The 19,955-nt window shown below is 40.0% G+C and overlaps 1 protein-coding gene across 6 annotated transcripts in view; it reads left to right on the top strand.

The window, feature by feature from the left end:
- The first annotated feature begins 242 nt into the window (after positions 1-242).
- Positions 243-19,955, top strand: part of LOC146651250 (hyccin 2) — a 51,834-nt gene continuing 32,121 nt past the window's right edge. For 2 of the 6 annotated variants that reach the window (XR_014907852.1, XM_085383788.1), the window contains exons 1-2: positions 243-369; positions 1,599-1,841. The gene's annotated coding sequence lies outside the window, so the exon portion shown is untranslated. Of the gene's footprint in view, positions 370-1,598; positions 1,842-1,934; positions 2,144-11,371; positions 11,490-17,980; positions 18,225-19,955 lie in introns of those variants that run through there. The other 4 variants (XM_085383792.1, XM_085383790.1, XM_085383791.1 and 1 more) reach the window with 4 other exon arrangements.

Raw genomic sequence — 19,955 nt, 5'->3', positions numbered from 1 at the left:
TTTTTTAAAAGCACTGAAAAATATGGAATAATCAGGACACGAATATGGTTCACAGAGAACCTAGTTCTTCAGTTACAAAATTAGATCTAAATGCGGTGAGGGTGTTTTCAGTTAAGGTTGACTTCTGCGAAATGTTTACAGTCTAATTTATGACGAAACCCCCTTTAACTGTCAGCTGCAACCTTCCACACGCCACTCAATCGTTGTCGGCTGCATCGACCCCAACGTAGGGTTACATGTCTTGGGAGGTGCACCTCATGTCATTTAGAAGGTTGCTGCGAAGGGTTAAAGGACTTTTCGAGGTTACATTGTAAGTTATGATGCAGATTTCCCGCGGAAGTCTAAATCAGGCATAGCTGTGGTGCTGAGGTCAGTTACAACTCTGTCTAATCCAAAAACAGACTCAAAACCTTGTTTTTTCTCACAGGCCTAAATTTAACTGTGTTTAACTCTCTGTAAAGTGTTTTTGCTTCTATGTTAAGCATTTTGATTTTTACATACAATTAAATGTGCTATATGAATTTGTCATTGCAATAGATTTTTTTGTTTTGTTTTGTTTTATTGTTTCTTTGTTTTTACCAGAGAGAAAATACATTTCTCATACAAGCTGGAAAAAATATAAATGTATCACTTAACTGGATCATAATTTGCAATAACCTGACTTTTTCCCTTAGCAAATAATCTTTTTGGCCGTTTGAACGCCTATGACTGCATTTTCCACAACAAAGTGACATTAGTTCATTCTTTGGATTTTGTGTGTATCATGCTGTGTCATGCTGGGATAGTCGTGTGCTGAGAGATTTGAGCCTCACGTTAAACACTGAACCACTACGGATGATAATCCTGCTTCTCTGTCTGTAAAATCTCTCGAGGTTCAACCAGAAGCCTGACTGAACTCTGTAAAAATAAACTCTTTAGAAACAGCTTCCTGTCTAACACCGTTCACCCACTGAGTGTTGCAGCAAGGGGTAGGTGGACCCTCATACTGTGGAACAAAACAGTCATGCTTGCCCTGTTGCACAGAGGCAAATCTGTGTCAGAGGCAAATATGCTATAATAAGTCCCTTTATTATTCATACATTGTCTGGTAACATTATGTTTAAATTGTAACAATTTAAAGTTAATTTAATGTAATTTAAATTATTCTTCATTAAAAATTAAACAGCAAAGCTCTGAATATTTGTTTAAGTTATGTATTTGCTATGCTGGTTTTACTACATTTATTAAGCTGTATTTATTCTGATTTCACAATAGTCTTACCTTCTCTAGATATATGCTTTGTCATGCTGTATTGTTTTACTGAGCTGCATACCATTCAGCTATTTAAGATATCACATCTCATATATTTGTTCGGTTTAATTTTTTAACTGCTGTAACAACGGGATATTAAATTCTTATCTTAATCTTTTTATCTTTTCTTTCTTAAACAGATTCAGTGGCTTATGGTGGGTTTCAGACTCTGAAGGGATAATCATACACATTTAAAAAAATAAATAAATAAATAAAATAACGGCTATCTGTGGCAATATGAGCGTGTTAAACCATTGATTGTAACTTTTCCAACGGGCTTGAACGCACCACTGCTACTCCCCCTGCAGGTCGCCGGAGATTTCTGCTTACCAAAGCTCACTGAGTTCCGCTCAGCCTGGCCAATCGTGTCTCGCTGTGCCTCAGCACCATCATTGCAGTGTGGAGAGATCATACGGAGGTACTGCTGGCGGAGCGAGGGACCATTTGAAGAAGGGAAGATACACGACCTGGGTGACCGCTCTGACCAAACACGGTTCCCGATTCCCCAAAAGAGCCACTGTGTAGCATCACTATAACCAGCTTCAGTTCGAGTGAGTATTGAATTTACTATTACAAGAGGAAGGATTTTCCAGGTAGTCGCAGACCGGGGCTGCTGCTGCTGATGAGTTGGAACATCACAGCACAGTTGATGTGGATGTAAAACCGCGGCAAGGAAGCTTCAACGTCTGCGGGGTGTCTTTTAGGAAAAGGACCACACAGCAGATTGCTCTGGGCTGGAGCCAGGCTGGCAGCAGTCAGCAGCCCCGGCCTGGTCACGACTGATGGAAAAACGAGGATGTCCAACAGCTGCTGACTGTAACAGGCGTGCTAACGGCATTCGAGCCGAGCTAAGGTAGCTAACGTTGGCGTACAGGTTCAGGCTTCGTGGCAGTGTCGGAGCAACCGTTTGCTAGCAGTTAACTACCTGGCTAACATAGCTGCGTGACCGTTAGGACTGCACGGTGTCTTCAGTGTTTAAGGTTAAACAGTGATTGTGTTGTGACATTACCCCGCCAACTACATGTATCCACCGCAATTTATACAAACATAAATTTATACGTAGTTGAATCGCACAATACGTTGCAGCATATTTTTTTTAACAAACGGTTTTATTTTTGATATTTTTATAAAAAACAAACAAACCAAAAAAAAACAAACAAACAAACAAGCGGAAGTCCCAGGTTTAAAACTCTCGACTGCATTTATAACTTTTTTTTTTAAGGCGGATTCGTTGCTTCTGAATAAATAACCCATGTGTAGAAACACGCTAGCATGGCCAGTCTGTTTATGTGTGTGCATTTATACCATAATAACCTTAAACTTGCAGCAGCTTCAAGGTGATTTCAGGTCCCGTCATAGATGCATTCCTATAGTTATATGCTGGAATGGCTTAGGTATGAACAAATAACTTAAACAATGCTGTGCTAATTCACCTAATACATGCCTCTGCTGCTCAATCAATTAATCAGTCAATAAGTTAATCAAACTTTATTGATATAGCATCATTCATGGAGGTTAGGGCTGTTCAAGCTGTTTAATAGATGACTGATAAGCTGATCATGAGGAAAAATTACTGAAACTAAAGTAAGGCTGGATTTAAAAAACAAAACAAAACTGGGTGCTGAGGTCTATTTGTATGCTTTGACCCAAGTGCCTTGGAACTGAGTGTCAACCAAGCAGTATTAGTGTAACTGCACCTACATTTAAATATGCTTTATTAATACACATCAAATGGCCATCATTGAGATGGGGAGGGGGATCCTGATTGATAGTGGGATAACTAATGCAAGCCACTTGAAAACCCACAAAAACCTCCTTTAAAACAGCACAGGTTATGAACTGGAGATGGTGGAGGTTTTTCAAAGTGATCATAAAGCTAAGCATGTTTGTGTCTTACTTTTTACATTCCTTCTTCCATACTGACATTTTGCTGTGGCTCAAGACAGCAAACAGTAAATTAAAAGGATACTGCTTGGAGTGATATTGGTCTAGGCTAATAAGCCACCATTACACTAATGGCATAATGAGCAAAGGTGTGGAGCTCAAGCTCTAGATAATTCCAAGTTATCTGCTGCTCATCCTCAGCCTTCATCCTCCTCTGTCCTCCTCCTGCCTTGCTGTATTTCCACCACCATGTGTTTTGGGACTAGGCTATCATCAGAGCAGCGGCCTATTTTAGACAGAAACTCCAGTTACCCACTTAATCTGTGTCTCATGTCTCCAGGAGTTGGGTTTCATGTGCTGCTCAGTGGAGTAAATGGTAACCTTGTCGGTGACTTTGGATCATATTGTGAAGCTGGTGGATTTGCTCGATGAAGGATTGTATGCTCATAAAACTATTGGCTGATGGTTTAAGGACTCTTATGACCTTTGTATTAATATAGTGTATGTAAGATTTGACAGCATATTGGTTCCACCTCTGCACCGTTTGTGAGTAAATGGAGACATCTTTGAGCCAAGCCAGTTTTGCCATAACGGTATTGAGCCCAGTAGTGTGTTGCCTCCTTCCCACCCACCAACAGTGATGCACACGCTTAGGGGATCAAAGCTGTAATTAGCCTGCCATGGATTAGCAATGGGGACTATTTTCCATTGTACTCACCCACAGCGCCAGAGGATCACACAGGCAGGCAGCCCCCTGCCCTTCCTTTCCTTCCAGCAGAGAAGAGCTGCATCACCATGTTTGTTGTTGTCACTATGAGTCCACAAGCAGACAAGAAACCTCACAATTCCTCCCTGTAGAGTCTGAATATGTGGGGATTTCAGATTAGAGCCTTTTTGTTTTTGTTGGCTATTATTTAACATTTAAATTGGTTTCTACGCATACTTTAAAGTCTTAAAGGAGTCCGTTTTATCATGTTGCGTGCGGTCTTGAGTCAGCTGGATATGTGGTTGGCATGCAGAGAGAGCCGCGGGGTGGTTGATTCACTGCGCTGCCAGGTATGAGCTCTGTCAGTGTGTTGGCTGTCTCAGTGATGTACAGTGAATCTCTCCAACATGAGTTCATGAGAGGCCGAGACGCATGATGTTTGTGCTGAACTACTCCTACAGCTACCAGTATTCGTAGGGATCCACTGATGTATAATCACGGCCACGTGTTTCACATTGGTTTTGTGATGCCTAAATGTTCACTGATGTTAACTTTACAGTTAATCTTAATGAAGGCTTCTTTGTTTCTTTTGTACAAAAGAGGAAATAAATTACACAGAAACAACAAAATTAACAAAATTTTAACATTGGCATCAGCACAGAATTTAACCATCATGCATATATCGCTGTAACAATATTTTTTACCTGCAGATTATTTACTTAGTGTTTAAAATATAAGAGAACATTGTAAATGTGTGTTAAAGTTATTGATGACCAATAAATCTTACAATATGTGATTAAAAACACTGCAAAACATTCCTTGACATAGATTAGGAACTTTCATCTATATGAACCTAATGGTTGCTGTAATGTTCAAAATAGTATTTTTTTTTTGTTACAAATAAAGCAGAAAGTAATAGCATCTGTATAGCCAACATATATCGTTGCACTGTTAAACATTGTCGCATAATTACAGCTTTTTGTCGTATCGTGAAAGCCAAACTGTAGTTTTGAACATCTTAAAGTGTATTCAGAAGGTGAGCAAATATTCAAAACCCAAAGATAAAAGGTTTATATTAAGTCATACATTTTATTTATTTGATCTAAATGGATACATAGTGTATGGGTTTACACACTCACCTAACAAGCAAAAGATCGCTGGTTATGTCCTGGGAGTAGATATGAATCACTTGAAAAGGCCATAAATCAGGAAGGGTGTCTGAAAAAATCCAAATATGCTGAGCTATCCAGTAGGGGTGGGCGATATAAACGATATACGATAGAAACGATATAAATTTGGCCAACGATAGAGATTTTGACTATACTGCTCTATCGCGATAGCATATGTTGATGATGTCACCAAGCTGCACCTGTTTTGGTCAAAAGCATCACAGTGGCTACAACCATTATCATCTGCAAATTATGCCGAGAGTCATAGCAAAGAGATGAAGCACTTTTGAAATATGGGGAAAGCCAAAAACTCTGCACAACCAGAATTCATACATAAGGTACACTCTCGATTTTTGAGAAAATTAAAGGATTTTAAGTGTGCCTTATAGTGTGGAAAATACGTTATACAGAAGAAAAGAATATATCGCGATATATATCGTTACCGCACATGCTTCAAATTATATCGCGATATGAATTTTAGGCCATATCGCCCAGCCCTACTATCCAGTGGGATATCATAGCCACTAATATCTGCTAATATGATAAATTTCTTATTAACTCATTCACTGCCATTGACGTCTATAGCCGTCAATGGCAGTGAATGAGTCAATGGGTTTAACTCATTCACTGCCAATGGCTGGCAGTGAATGAGTTAAGGTGGTTGTTGAGTAATTTTCTGTCAATTCATTCATTGACTTACTGACACATTAATGCCGTAGTTGTTTTACTTATGAATTGCATCTTAAAAAAAGCAGCCATCACTTCTAAATTGTCAGTTGTACAAAAGTGTATGAGAAAATACCCAAAGCCTTTAAAACACACATATAGTTGACATATATAGGAACTGTTAAACATACTGTTTGGACAGAACATTTAATAACCAGTGCTTGTGGACACTGCATCAAATATGAGACAAAGGGAGAACACATCACTGTACCAGCTCTTTATTAAACACCTGTGTCAAACCTGTCTGATATGATGTGAAAGACATTTACATGTGCTTGAAGCGGAAACATTTAAAGCCGTCCCTGTTTATATTTAGGTGGTGCTTGCTGGCAGTATTTGCTTTTATGTTTGCGGAGTCTGTGTGAATGTTTTGATTGTGTAAGATTAACTGTACTATCCCCTAAGGGAAGTTGCCTATTCCCATGTGAGACAATATCAGGCTTTATCTTCGTTCTTTTGTACAGTAAGACTGGTTGATACTAGTGTCACAAGCTTTCACCTGCTTTAGTGCATTTCTGTCACTGACTGCTATGTTTGCATACCTCTGTTGATAAAGTTGTGCCGTTAGATCAAGTTAAATTTTAAGCCGCCGCTATACTCAGGCACAGCGAATAGGTAATTACCGGCAGGTATTTATCAACCATGCTCAAACCTGTCTTATACACTGTTAATGGCAAATTGAGAAAACAAACAAGGCTTTTAGTGCATAATGAAAGTTGTGTTTTTCATACTTTAAAAATTGACATTGACATTAAATGGAAAACCAAAGAAGTAGAAATGTTGCTAATGGCTCAGTCACACTAGAATTAAAATAGGACCGCAACCTCCTCCTTGTGCACATTTGGTGACCGATTCGAAGTACTTGCAGCAGCTAATTGATCTCTGACAGACTGAGCATGAAACACCTTCAACCTCGATTGCTTTTAAGGTAATTGCAAAGGTCGCTTAGTGGGAGGCAACCTGTCTCCAGAGAATCCTGGCCCAACTCATACTAACTGCAATCACTCACAGGTGGATTGGCAAATGTTATAATTGTCTGGTTTAACAGACAGGTTGCTTGCACATTGCAGTCGATCTCCGTCTGCTCCAGTGAGCATAACTCATCTGCAACGTTTCTTTGCAACAGAGGACTTGACGCAACTGGTTGCCAACTGGTTGTTGTCTTGTTATAGTCATATATAAAAGCAAGGTTAAGACACAGTGCCTGTGTCTTTTTGCAGTTATATCATCACAATTTTTGAATTTCTTTTTCACATCTGTGAGGTTATGGCTAGACTCTGAATTAACGTAGTTAACATGAGTTTGCATGTTCTCCTTCTCCCTGTGTGGGTTCTCTCAAAGTACTCCGGCGTCCTCCCACAGTCTAGAGATATGACTGCATGTTAGGTTAATTAGTGATTGTGACTTGTCAAAAGGTGTGATTGCAAGTGTGAAGGGTTGTTTTGTCTCTGTGTTAGCCCTTGAACAGACTGGCGAGCTGTCCAGGGTGTAGCCTGCTTCTTGCCCTGTGACAGCTGGGATAGGCTCTGCCATGACCCTGAATTGGATAAGTGGAAGAAGATGGATGGAATGATCAGTGAGAGTCAAAGTTGGAAGCAATAGGATACATCTTAACCTTTTTTCATGACATGGCATGCACTACCTCCATGTGGGTGCAGCTGTAGCTGTGGAGAGAGAGAACCCAGCAGGATAGCAGTGCGAGTAGCAAAGCAATATTGTCTAAAGATTTTTTTCTTAGGCACTTTTGTGGCAAGATTTTACTAAATAGGTTTGACAGGTCGCTAATAGATGATGACAAAGTCACTAATTAGAAACAGTTAGGTGACCTGAAGGTGATCATCGCTTCTGAGAGGTGAGAGAGATGTCATGTACCCAATCCAGAAGTTGAAAACACAATATTTACACAACAACACAATATCCAAACAGTTGAATATTTGAGTGAATCCCTAATTATTTGATCAACTGTTGGGGTTTTCTGGAGCCCATAATGTCTACCTTTAAATTGGTAGACATTTAACTACGTATAGAGGGGCATCTAGTTTAATAATAAGTTTTAGCACAAGTAGAGCAGAAACCTCCACCCACTAATTTACCACCCTGGGTTTGTTTCTTCACATCAGGCATTATCCTTACATCTGCAGACAGCTGGCTTAGTGGTGTTAGCTCTAGCACTGATTCAACTAAGTGTGATCTCCAGTTTAGTCTGGTTGCTCCATTTCTCATAAACAAATAACACTTTGTCAGCAAGCATAAACTGATGTGCAGTCATCAGTTAACAGTAAAGCAGAAATCAGCAAGTCCTTAAGAAGGGGGAGCTTGCAAACGTTTTTGCTTCGGATTCCTCCTCTGTTGTAGAGACCGAGAGGTGACAAGGGCCAGTAATGTTCGGCCATCATATTCTTAGAAGTTCCTGTTCTCTGCTGGGCTTTACCTTCCCTTCAGTCAGCTTTCCGCTCTCCTGCTTAGCTTGCCAGTCACGACTCAGCGCCTGTCTGAAGTTGAGCAGATGCCAAAGCTTGTTTGATTCCAGGAGCCTTTGAATTATTGGCAGTTATTTGTTGTTGTGATATGATGGAAACGATAAGGAAGAATGTGGAGGCTTGTGATGTTTTCTGGAGGGTTTATATAAACCTTGCCCATGAAATATACATTTAGAGAAACTCTGAAATGCAGTAAAATTGGTTTACTTAGTCTGATTGTTTTAAGATGTGTAGGTCCTAAAGTAACTGAGCAAGAGAATGACCAGATCTTTGAGGCTAATGCTTATTAACTTGGCTACAGTCCCTTGCAGATTTCATAGAACAGTGCCATGCGCAGCTGATGTAATTTCTTTGAGTCTGCTGCAGTGATATGAATGGAGCCAAAATGCGGTCCACATTGTTCTCGATCATACAGTATGACTGGGGTGGAAGGAAGTTCAGGGACTAAGTTCTCTGATCCAAATCCTCGGGTTGCGGTCTCAGCCTGTGGGCAGTCCAGTGGTCTTGGCATGTCATGAAAGCTCAGAGTTGCTCATTGTTAAAAAGACTGAGGGCTTAAACAGCAGTAGAGCGCTTTCCTCTATTTCACTAGAGTGACATTAAATATATGACACACACGCTCTGAAAACACTGCCAGTAGTGGGATTAGTGGTCATGTGTCTTTATTTAAAATGTCAGGGAACTTGTGACTGAGAAAAGCACTCTCCTCCACCTCATGGCTCCTGTTTTACAATTGTAAATGTAATGCAGCACAGTAGGCATTTGTGTGGTGCAGAGTAATGTTAACACGTAGCTTGTGTTCGTGCATTGGAGCACAGTGGTGCCTAGCCCTAAGCCAGCTTTGCAAAGTAGCTTTGCACTTATATCTATCCATTAATAGATAATAGACAAAGATCTTATTTGTAGTTAAATGTTAAAAATAATAATAGGTTGGCCATTTAACCATTATTATTATATTAAAAGAGGCAGCGCTGGTGGAGTCAAACTCTGCTGAGGAACATGTCTGAGTTATTACTGGTAATGTGACCATGCCTCCCAATAGGATACCCCAGAATGTGGTTTACATGCATTTTCCAGTTCAATAAAACACATATAGACTGACTGGGCAAAAGCCCACGAAAGCCCACAGACCTGGTACAATCAAGATCTCTACTCTCTTTTGCAGATGATATGGTTCTGTTAACGTCATTGGCTGATGACCTATAGCTTGCATTGAAGCTGTATGCTTCTGAGTGTGAGGTGGGTGGGCCTCAAGTGGAGGAACTCAACTATTTTGGGTTCTTTTTCACAAGACCTGGATGTACTGACGCAAGTATCACGGGAAGAGGCATGAGGGTGACTGACAGATTAAGACAGTCTGTAGTGTTGTGGATGCTGTTGTGGTGAAGATCGAGCTGTGAGTGGTGGACTTGAGCTTCCTGAAAACCTTATCTGAGATCTTTTTTGGAGATATGATCTGGAGCTCGGTTATTTAGAAGTGGCTTCAAGATAGTCTTGGTAGAGATGGGCTGCACTTGGTTGCATTTTTTAAAAAATCACTTCCTGGGTGTCTCATTTGGACCCTTTGCACTTGTATGTGCAGTGTGTCAAAACAGTGACATGTCAACTTGAATTTCATTTAGGGATGAGGACAAAGTTGCATGGAGCAAAATGTAATCTGTGGGGCAGATGATAACCAAGGCTGCATAGCTTTGGCCCAACACTGTGCTATATGCCAACATGGGCCTAGTAAGATGGTTTGTGCTGAATGCTTTTCCTTAGATGTTACAGTGGAACTCACCAGTGCAGGTGGGCTGGGTGTGTGGGTGGGTGGGCAGACAGCATAGACACCCGAATTTGTGAATGCGATAACTCAAGAACAGGGTGATGTGGATTTTGGAAATTGATACCCTTGGTGCATTTACTAAAAATTTCAGTGATGTCAAGGTCAACGTAAGAGGTCAAATTTAGAGAAAATCTTGTGAATTCGATAACTGAAGAAGGAAATCACTTAGGACTTTCAAATTGATACCATAGGTGCAGGTACTAAAAATCTTGGACGAGTTTGAATATCAGTGACCTTGGAGTCAAGGTCAAGATCAGGGTCAAGTTTTCTGAAAATCACCTAAGATTTTCAAATGTATAGGTGCATCTACTGTGACACTGCAGGGTAGCAATGGTGGCCATCAGTATTTGTTTATTTTTGTTAAACAGGTGATGTTTCTGCTATATCTGTAATTTCCTCACTTGTATACATGTCTCTGTGTGTAGTAAAATTGTTTCTGATATCTCAAGAATATCACCTCAAGGTACATGTTTTATTTATGATAAAATAAACAGTACCACTCCGCTTTCTTCACAGGAAATTGCCCTACAGTATAGTGGAATTTACTTTAAAAAGAGGCAATAGCTGTGTAAAAATTATGTTCACTCAAACTCACTGTAGATTATTCACTGTAAAGAATCAAACTGAACGGGCACTATGGAGAACCCTGCTCTTGTCAGACTGCACCTGTTTATCCTGTGTCTGGATTTGTGTACACACAACATTTGCATTGAAAGCATTTGTGTGTCTCAGTTTGATGAGCACAGGATGGGGGCTGGATGCCGTTGGCAGTCACCTGTGTTGTTGTGTGTTGTGGTTCACCCTGTCTAATTGGTGGAACCTCTCTCTGTGTGTGTGTGTACGCGTGGGTGCGTGTGTGTGTGGACTTAGATGCACAGGCCCATCCCAACACGTCTGGCCCTGCAGCTGCAGCAGAGCTAATTTTAGCCCAGGATGTGCGTACGCCTCAGTTCCCCTTTGCCTGGCCTATGAGAGATGAGGGGAGAGAATGAGGGAGAAATGGCAGCCAATTTTTCACTTTCTCTACCTCTCCTATTATTCACACCTGTATTTTTTTTCTTTCTATTAATATCTGCCTGCTATATATATATATATTTCATCTGTTAAAGAAGTAGGTAGTTGTGACTCTGTCCACGTGTCTGAGGGGTAGCGGTATTGATTTGCACAGGAGCACATTGATCTTTTAGTCATTGTTGCCTGCTTCTTAGTGACCTTTACTCACCAAAATGTCCTTTTGGTCAGTTAGTGTCCCGCAGAGGCGTGTGTTTACCTGTCTGCCCCTCTCTCTTCAAACTGTATGTGGCTATCATTCTGTGCAGACTGGGGAAAAGGGCTTTAGGTTGTTTTTTTGTTTTTTTTTAACTATAAATAAACTTATTCCATTCCTGAGTGGACAGCCTACTCTGCAGGTGAGTGGCAGGCTGGAGTTACAGTGGGTATAGGCACAGGGAGATTATACCAGATTGCCCCACCATAGTCAGGTATTAGAGTTAATCCACCTACCAAGGGAAAATGTCTGGATAAAGTCTGTGATGATAATAATGAGCACCAACGAGGAACATTTTAGTCATCTGGTAACGTCAGTGATTTGAATTTTGCTGCATGTTAATGGGCAAGGTTGTGACTGATCATTCTCTTTGCACAGTATTAGTACAAAAATAGCCTAACTTGAAACACGTAGTACGTTGACGACCTAAAAATAGGCAAAACAGTTCTTATAGATCATTGTATTCATCCAGTCCATCTATCTTAAGGGAAATTATCTCAGAGGAAAAAATACTCCCTGTACCAGCTTTGTCTGAGATGTGTGTAAATGTTTAGTCTAAACCAGCTATCCGGTTGTTCAGTGATGACACGACGAATCCTACTTCCGGGCCTAAAGTAGTCTGCGTTTAATATGGCTTTTGTGTTGTTAACATGTTTAATGTTATGTATTTTCTTCTATTTGATCTCAAAAAGCTCCTAAAACAGTCAGTGATCACTGTTGACCTCCCTCGGCTTTTATTACCGCTAATCATTTATTTAAGCTCAGTTTTTAAAACCTTAGGATGTAACTACAGCCCAGCCCATGCAGCAGTATATGAATGACTAACCTCCTATTGTGGATGGATTATCTCAGTTGTTCTCCTGGCTGACGTTTGGTCCTTTTACAGCATCCTGCCATGCGATTACATTTGTTCCTGACCACCGAGAACACTCACGTTAACTTTTATCGAGTGGGAAAAAAGTTAGCTTGTTTATATTATGCTAACATAGCTGTGTCGCTAGCGGTCACGTAGCACATCATTATATACCAGCTAGCCAAACTTCAGTAACCCTACAAACGTCACTGCTGTTTAGTTTTCTGTCTTCATTTATGCTGGAAGTGATAACAGAGCTGTACGTCTTAATTTGTTTCCAAAACCCCGCAGTCAGGACATGCTATATTGTATTTAGATAGAAGCTTATAAGGGCGACCGTGGCTCAGGGGGTTGGGAATCGCATCTGTAACCGGAAGGTCGCCGGTTCGATCCCTGGGCTCTCTGTCCTGGTCGTTGTGTCCCTGGGCAAGACACTTTACCCTACTTGCCTACTGGTGTTGGCCAGAGGGGCCGATGGCGCGATATGGCAGCCTCGCTTCTGTCAGTCTGCCCCAGGGCAGCTGTGGCTACAACTGTAGCTTGCCTCCACCAGTGTATGAATGTGAGAGTGAATGAATAGTGGTATTGTAAAGCGCTTTGGGTGCCTTGAAAAGCGCTATATAAATCCAATCCATTATTATTATTAAGCTAGCTAGCTAACTCCCTGCTAACTTCTAACTCCGTTAAATGTCATAAATTCCGTTTTCATGGATGCCTGGATGTTAAACTCAATTGTTACACCTGGTAGAGCAGAACGCTGATCATTTTATTAAAGATGAAAGACTTTAGACAGTTTTTCAACTCTCTGTAAGCCCATAGTGATCGTTTGATATATGGACCTGCAGCAGAGTTTAGGTCCACACACGGCTAGTGACGTCAGACTGAACAACCGGATTAAGCCTCTCTAGACTATCTTTACAAAACTATATAATGGTACTAGAGTATAATTGGAGTTGATTGGAGAATATCTGTTTGTACTGATGGTCGAAACATAGACTGTATTTGACTCTGGGTTCTGACTTTCTTGCTAAACAGATTTTTAAAGCAAAGGAAATGTACACAACAGAGATCATTAAACGGTCGCTGGTAATGATGTCATTTGTTATGGTCATAGCGAGCAAACTTGAAGGCAAAAGGATGGCGTTAGAAGGGGGCCAAACTGCAGGGAGAGACAGCTTGCTCAGGTTCAATAATTCATGGCTGACTGAGCTAAGCTGACCTTGAAACGTCCCCAGTGTTGGACTGTTGAAACCTGGCCCAGCTCATTTAGGGCAGAGAAGTTGAAACAAGTACTCATATGTGTGCAGCCTCCGTTTAGGGAATTTTTTTCTTGTCCCCCATTTTTTGGGGGATGTGTCACTATTTCTCACATAGCATTTATGACTTTGGTTCACATGTGTTCTTGACTTTGATTATGTTTCATATCAAGTTTTACTTCACTTTTAGGATGAGTAGAGGTGTTGTTGTTTTTTTTGTTTTTTTTATATGACGAAAAGAAATGCACCCTTGCCATGAGAAATAAGTTTTAGTGTCATAAAGTGAAGTAGGTAATGCAAAAAACTCAATTACACCTACCTCTTCATGAGTATCAAGAATTTGATTAGATTAGATTACAACAGAGTGAAAGCAAACAGTAATCCCAATTTGCTCTTGCCTGATAACTTACCTGTGCAAATATTAAAATGGCAAACAGCCTGTAAGCATGAGCTCGCCTCCTTTACCATATTTCCCATAGATACATTTGCATGTGCATCAGCAAAGGCGTTTTAAAAACGAATCATTATTAAATAATACCATTTAGAAATTTCTCCTCTTTGTGACAGATAAATCATTGAGCAGTAGTATTAGCTGCCTCTTAAGCGAGTCCACCAAATGGACTCTAACATCTTAGCCTACAGTTGGGAATTATAATCTTTTTTCTGCTTTGCTCTTGATGGGTTCAGTGTACCAAAGGAGTTCCCTACCTACTGTGGCGTGATCCTGTGGCTCACAGATCTCCTCAGCAGAATAAAGACTATTAACTCCAGCTGCATTTCAACAAGCTATAGCTGAAGTCTAACTTTCAGATGAGATCCTCTCTGGAGAAGCAGCTGCTTGATATCAAAGTCTGCCATAATTGTGGGAGTGAGCCAGCTTAAACCCAACTGTAATCCAAATAGCTGCCAAAGTTGGAGCAAGGGGAGTTGCCCACTTGTAGGTTGATGGTGGCATAATCAAAATGTTAATGACTCACCAAAAATACTTGGAAGGCTGTTGGTATTTGGTGTTGGGAAACACTGCTTTGCTTGATGAAGTTATCCGGTCGTTAAGTCTGACGTCACTAGCCGTGTCTGGGCCTAAACTCAGCTGCAGGTCCATATATCAAACGATCACTATGGGCTTACTGAGAGTTGAAAAACTGTCTAAAGTCTTTCATCTTTAATAAAATGATCAGCGTTCTGCTCTACCAGGTGTAACAATTGAGTTTAACATCCAGGCATCCATGAAAACGGAATTTATGACATTTAACAGAGTTAGAAGTTAGCAGGAAGTTAGCTCGCTAGCTTCTATCTAAATACAGTATAGCATGTCTTGACTGCGGGGTTTTGGAAACAAATTAAAACGTACAGCTCTGTTATCACTTCCAGCATAAATGAAGACAGAAAACTAAACAGCAGTGACGTTTGTAAGGTTACTGAAGTTTGGCTAGCTGGTATATAATGATGTGCTACGTGACCGCTAGCGACACAGCTATGTTAGCATAATATAAACAAGCTAACTTTTTTCCCACTCGATAAAAGTTAACGTGAGTGTTCTCGGTGGTCAGGAACAAATGTAATCGCATGGCAGGATGCTGTAAAAGGACCAAACTTCAGCCAGGAGAACAACTGAGATAATCCATCTACAATACAAGGTTAGTCATTCATATACTGCTGCATGGGCTGGGCTGTAGTTACATCCTAAGGTTTTAAAAACTGAGCTTAAATAAATGATTAGCGGTAATAAAAGCCAAGGGAGGTCAACAGTGATCACTGACTGTTTTAGGAGCTTTTTGAGATTAAATAGAAGAAAATACAAAACATTAAACATGTTAACAACACAAAAGCCATATTAAACGCAGACTACTTTAGGCCCGGAAGTAGGATTCGTCACGTCATCACTGAACGACCGGATAGTGAAATGAAATCCGCTTTTCAAAATGGACACTGAATATTTGAATTACTGAACTTTGTGGGTGTTTATCAGTTTTGATTACAGCTGCTGGCTCATATTAAGTTGAAATGCTGGTGGTGTAGATGAAAGAAACTACTGGTGTGATCACAAACCACTTGTCACAGTATCTGCAGAACATGACTTACATTTTTGCCAGAGTGTTAGGACTTTGCAAGTTCTACTTAAAGGTACTGCACCCAGTTTTCACACTGCTGGCTAACGCTACTCGAACATTTGCATCTGTTGTGAAAACATTTCTGTTTCTCCTTTTTGTTGCAGATGGTTCTAAAGTCTGTTTTGAACCCTCACTTGCCAACATATGTTTGTAGCATGTGGTGAAAGATAAATTTGTAGCACATCTACCTTGACTTGGTTGTGAATTTTTTTTTTTTTTTTTTTTTAATTTCCAAAAAAGTTGAAAATTCTTTCCTCGGCATGCTCATTGAAAAAGTCTGATTGTCTGATTGGGTCTGTTCATGACTGCTCGTCAACAGGGATTCATTCAGCAGCAAAAACAACAAAGCTGCCATCACTTGCTAGAAAAAATAGAAACTGTGTCGCCAAAAAGTCCAAGCTGATTAGTTTATCTTTGTTTACACAAACAAGCATAGTTTGTTTCTGCTGTTGATTATAACCAGGACAGAATAACTGTAACGCTCTTGAGTGCTGATCTTGTCTCCCCTGCTCCGAGTGCAAAGAGTGGCTCTCTGTACCTTGTGTGGCTTTAACCTTGCGTTTGTTGACATTGGTTTAATAAGTCTCTCAGTCACGGAAACCTGTGTGATTCATCTGTCTGTAGTGAATGATGGCTATTGTACACACAGCTGCTAAGGCGTCAAGTTCCTAAGGTTGTGTGTTTTTTCATGTCACGCATTGTCGCCCATGTGTCTCCTGTTATTTTACTGACACAATCATCGGTTGTACAGTATATTGCCCATCAGTAAAACTCAAGTTTAAAGGGTTTACGTATTAAGACAGTAAGATAAACACAGATGGCACACATACTCATTACTTAATGTCATAAACGTGTTTGTCCATTAGGGTTGAACACGTCTCAGTGTTGCATCTGTTAGCCGTGTACGTCCATCCAGTCAGTACAGGAGAGGAGACGGCTCATGGCACACACAGCAGCTTTGACCCAGCATTTAAGATTATGTTGTTTTTGGATTTTACCAGCTTGACAGATTTTAAGATGGTTTTTTCATTTGAAAGCTTAGCCTATGGGCACAGTGTTTAGACTCAGAGATTCCAGGTTTCACAGAGTATGTCTGTGTGACTAGGCTACTCAGCTTTCTAAGTTGTAACAGGTGATGTGAATGAAATCACTCTTTCACCTTAATACTGTGAGGATTTTAATAAAATATTCTTCTGTTGAGACTAAACTCTTGCAATATTTTTATCAAATAGAGGAGGTTTTTGCTAGTTATATGGACACGCATGTTATTTCATCAGGTTACCATTTATCTTCATTATATCAGCGAATATAGTGAGATCACAAAAATGGCTAGCAAAAACGTATTTACAAATGTCACATAATTTCAACAACATACACATGAAGTAGTTGTAATGTTGCAGTTTGTTTTGAGGTCATCTAAAGTATATCATTTGTAAGGATGTGAGTTTTTTATATAGCTTTGGGGAATTAGTTTATATGCTGATTATCCTGGTACCCTAGGCAGTTTTATATAGTACGTTTCACCCAATTCAAAGCAATTTAAAAAAAAAATGTATTTATAGTCCCAAATCACAACAATAGTCTCCTAAAGGTGCTTTATCTTGTAAGCTAAAGACCCTACAATAATTATATAAACCAGACTGATTAACACGTCTAGGAGGAGTTGAGGAACAGGCATTCAGACATGTATACATGCATATGCACACTACGATCATTATAGTAAGATTATTATAAATATTAAGAAAAAAGTCCTCAGACCATTTTTACAAATTCTGTACTCTAGTCTATTACACCGTAAACTGCAAAACATTTTACATCCCAATCAATCTTAACTTGGTATCTTTAGCAAAACACATATAAGTTTGAATTTCAAAGCATCAGCGTTTAACTTAGTATAGCTTTATGGAGCCGCCCTCATGTCTGTAGCACTGTGCAATCTGACGACTGCTGTGAACCCTTGTGACTCCTTCCACATGCTAAAATGATGCAGGACTCCTTGCAGCTTCTGAGTTAGGGTAATAGGGGTAATGTATGTTGTTGAATTACAAGGCTGAACAACTTAAAACTGGGGTTTGGGGGGTTTGTTAGTTACATGAGAGTCGAGACTTCCACATGGCAGCTTTGCTCTCCAGTACTTAATGTCAGACATGCCTGAATTAACTTCTTTTTTTCTTTTTTTACTTTCCATTGAATAGCTGAGCTTTTAGTTTTTTATCAAATAAAAGTTCAAATAAAATGTTAACTTTTATTTGCCTCATTGCAAATTTACAGTGGAGCGTGTTGTGTGTTAACTGGTCTGTCTTGGAACAAAGTGCACAAATTACTTAGTGTAGTTTAATAGGTTGGTTAGTTGGTTTTGTTTTAGCTGTATGCACTGTTTAGCAGAGTGTTGAGCACAGGAATTGTGACACAAGATTGGAAGCGTTGTAAACAGGATGGGTTGGCACACTACTGATCCCTTGTGAGCCCCGCTAAAGGACAATGAGCAGGTCTTGCATAGAGGAAGAGCATTCCTTCAAGGAAAGTTTGCCTATTGTCATTGGCCGGGACCTCATTAGGTGCATGACATATTTAGCCAACAGTGACGGCTGGCTGGAGTGCACAGTTTACACGCAAATATGGGAATGAGATGGTTGGAGACGGGAGGAATCACCCAAGTAAGTGTCAGCTAATTTTGTGTTGTTGTAATTGGCTGGTTTAAAAGTTTTAAAGTTTGGAGGCCAGATTAATGCCTTGGGATTATGTCATGTTCTTCAAATATTCCTGAGCAGCTTGTGTGTTGGGTAGGGCCTGATAAAGTCCTTTCATGTTAATGAAAAAACTATTATAGACCCACCCTGGGGTTGAAGATACTGCGTTTTATACCATATAGAGTCAGTGAGACACAGTGATCACATTTAATGGGAACTATTCTAACTTCTGTTTCTAAAGAACTAATGATAAAATCTTTCAAACCTTATCTTTATATAACACGTTTCTGTCCTCGTACATGTAATCTACTTAGGTCACAGATTTTGTTTGTATTCTATTATTCAGTCCTTGTCCCTCTCTTTGATCTATTCACTCAACCCGGAGCCGCTGTTACCCTTAGATTTGATGAGTCATACAGAATGAATATACTCGATCTGGTGACGGAAAATAAACACCCTCTTTAGAGCTTACAATAGGTGGAGAGGGTACACACATCATCCCAGACAGATGGGACTGCCTTGGCTCTTAGTGATGAATTGCTAATGTAAGACTCGGTCAGATAAACACAAGGCTGTGTTCGAAATACTTAACAGCAAATGGGTCGCTCAGTGATGTGGCTCTTTCTGCTTCTCAGGGATCTGCAGAGGCCTTTTTGCGTGTCACTAAACAATGATTTATTTTGTCAAATGCAGTGAAATGTTATGGGTGTGGATCCTCAGGATGCATTTTTAGCAGGCGAGGACAACAAGTTGGCCAGCTGACTGTTGCTATGCAACAATAAGAGCTTGAAAATTTCCTTGTGCCGTGACTCAAAATAACCTTCAAAAGTACTAGAGAAAAATGCACACGGGTTTCCATTATGACACAGAAATGATTTTGCTTGTTGGTAATGCATCTCTCCATAGTAGAAATGTTTCTCACAATTGCTGTGTGTCTTTTAGTGAACTGTTGTAGCAACTGTCCCCCTGGTTTCCGTATCGTCAGCTGCTTTGTCCATTTTCATGACTGCATATTGAGTCATTTGAGTCACTTGAGTCATTTGCTGTTGCTCATTTTGGAGTTTATTTGCAATTACTACAAAGCATCAATCTTTAGAGCAGAAAAGATAAGTTGATGACTCAGTTTGCTGACATTTTTTGGACAAAATGGGTGTTTAACGTCACTCCTTGTGGATGTGCTTTTTTGTTTTCAGACGTGTCATAGACCAAACAGGCAATACACTGGAAAACAATTGACATGTTGATTAAAATGAATTGTTAACTGAATCTTATTTTTTTTGCCATAGATATTATAAAGGCGGTCGTAACCAAGGCGACCCTGGGTAGTTACGGATTAGGTATTTTGAAGCCATTAGTGTTTTGGTCAGCACCGTGGGCTATTTTGGAACTGTTACCATTTTATGAACAAAAGCCTAATTAGTGCTAGACAGCAGATCAATAAATACAAAATTTTAACTCATCAAAACTTCAGCAAAAACATCTTGTACAGTTTATATAAGGCAGCGGTAGGGCTGCTCGATTATGGCAAAAATGATAATCACGATTATTTTCACTGAAATTGAGATCACGATTATTTGACGATATTTATTTAACCCTTTAAGACCTACTATAGAACCAAGTCCACCAGAGCTTATATTATTTTTTTACATGCTGTAGTGCCATTTGTGGGAGCATTTCAAGTTGCTATACATCAATACA

The sequence above is a fragment of the Rhamphochromis longiceps genome, linkage group LG16 (assembly GCF_057381845.1).
Source record: "Rhamphochromis longiceps isolate RC_006_pf linkage group LG16, R_longiceps_female_GT1.1, whole genome shotgun sequence".
In the NCBI taxonomy this organism is placed as follows: Eukaryota; Metazoa; Chordata; class Actinopteri; order Cichliformes; family Cichlidae; genus Rhamphochromis; species Rhamphochromis longiceps.
The sequence above is the reverse complement of the archived record's forward strand: the minus strand, read 5'-3'. Positions and strand labels throughout refer to the sequence as shown.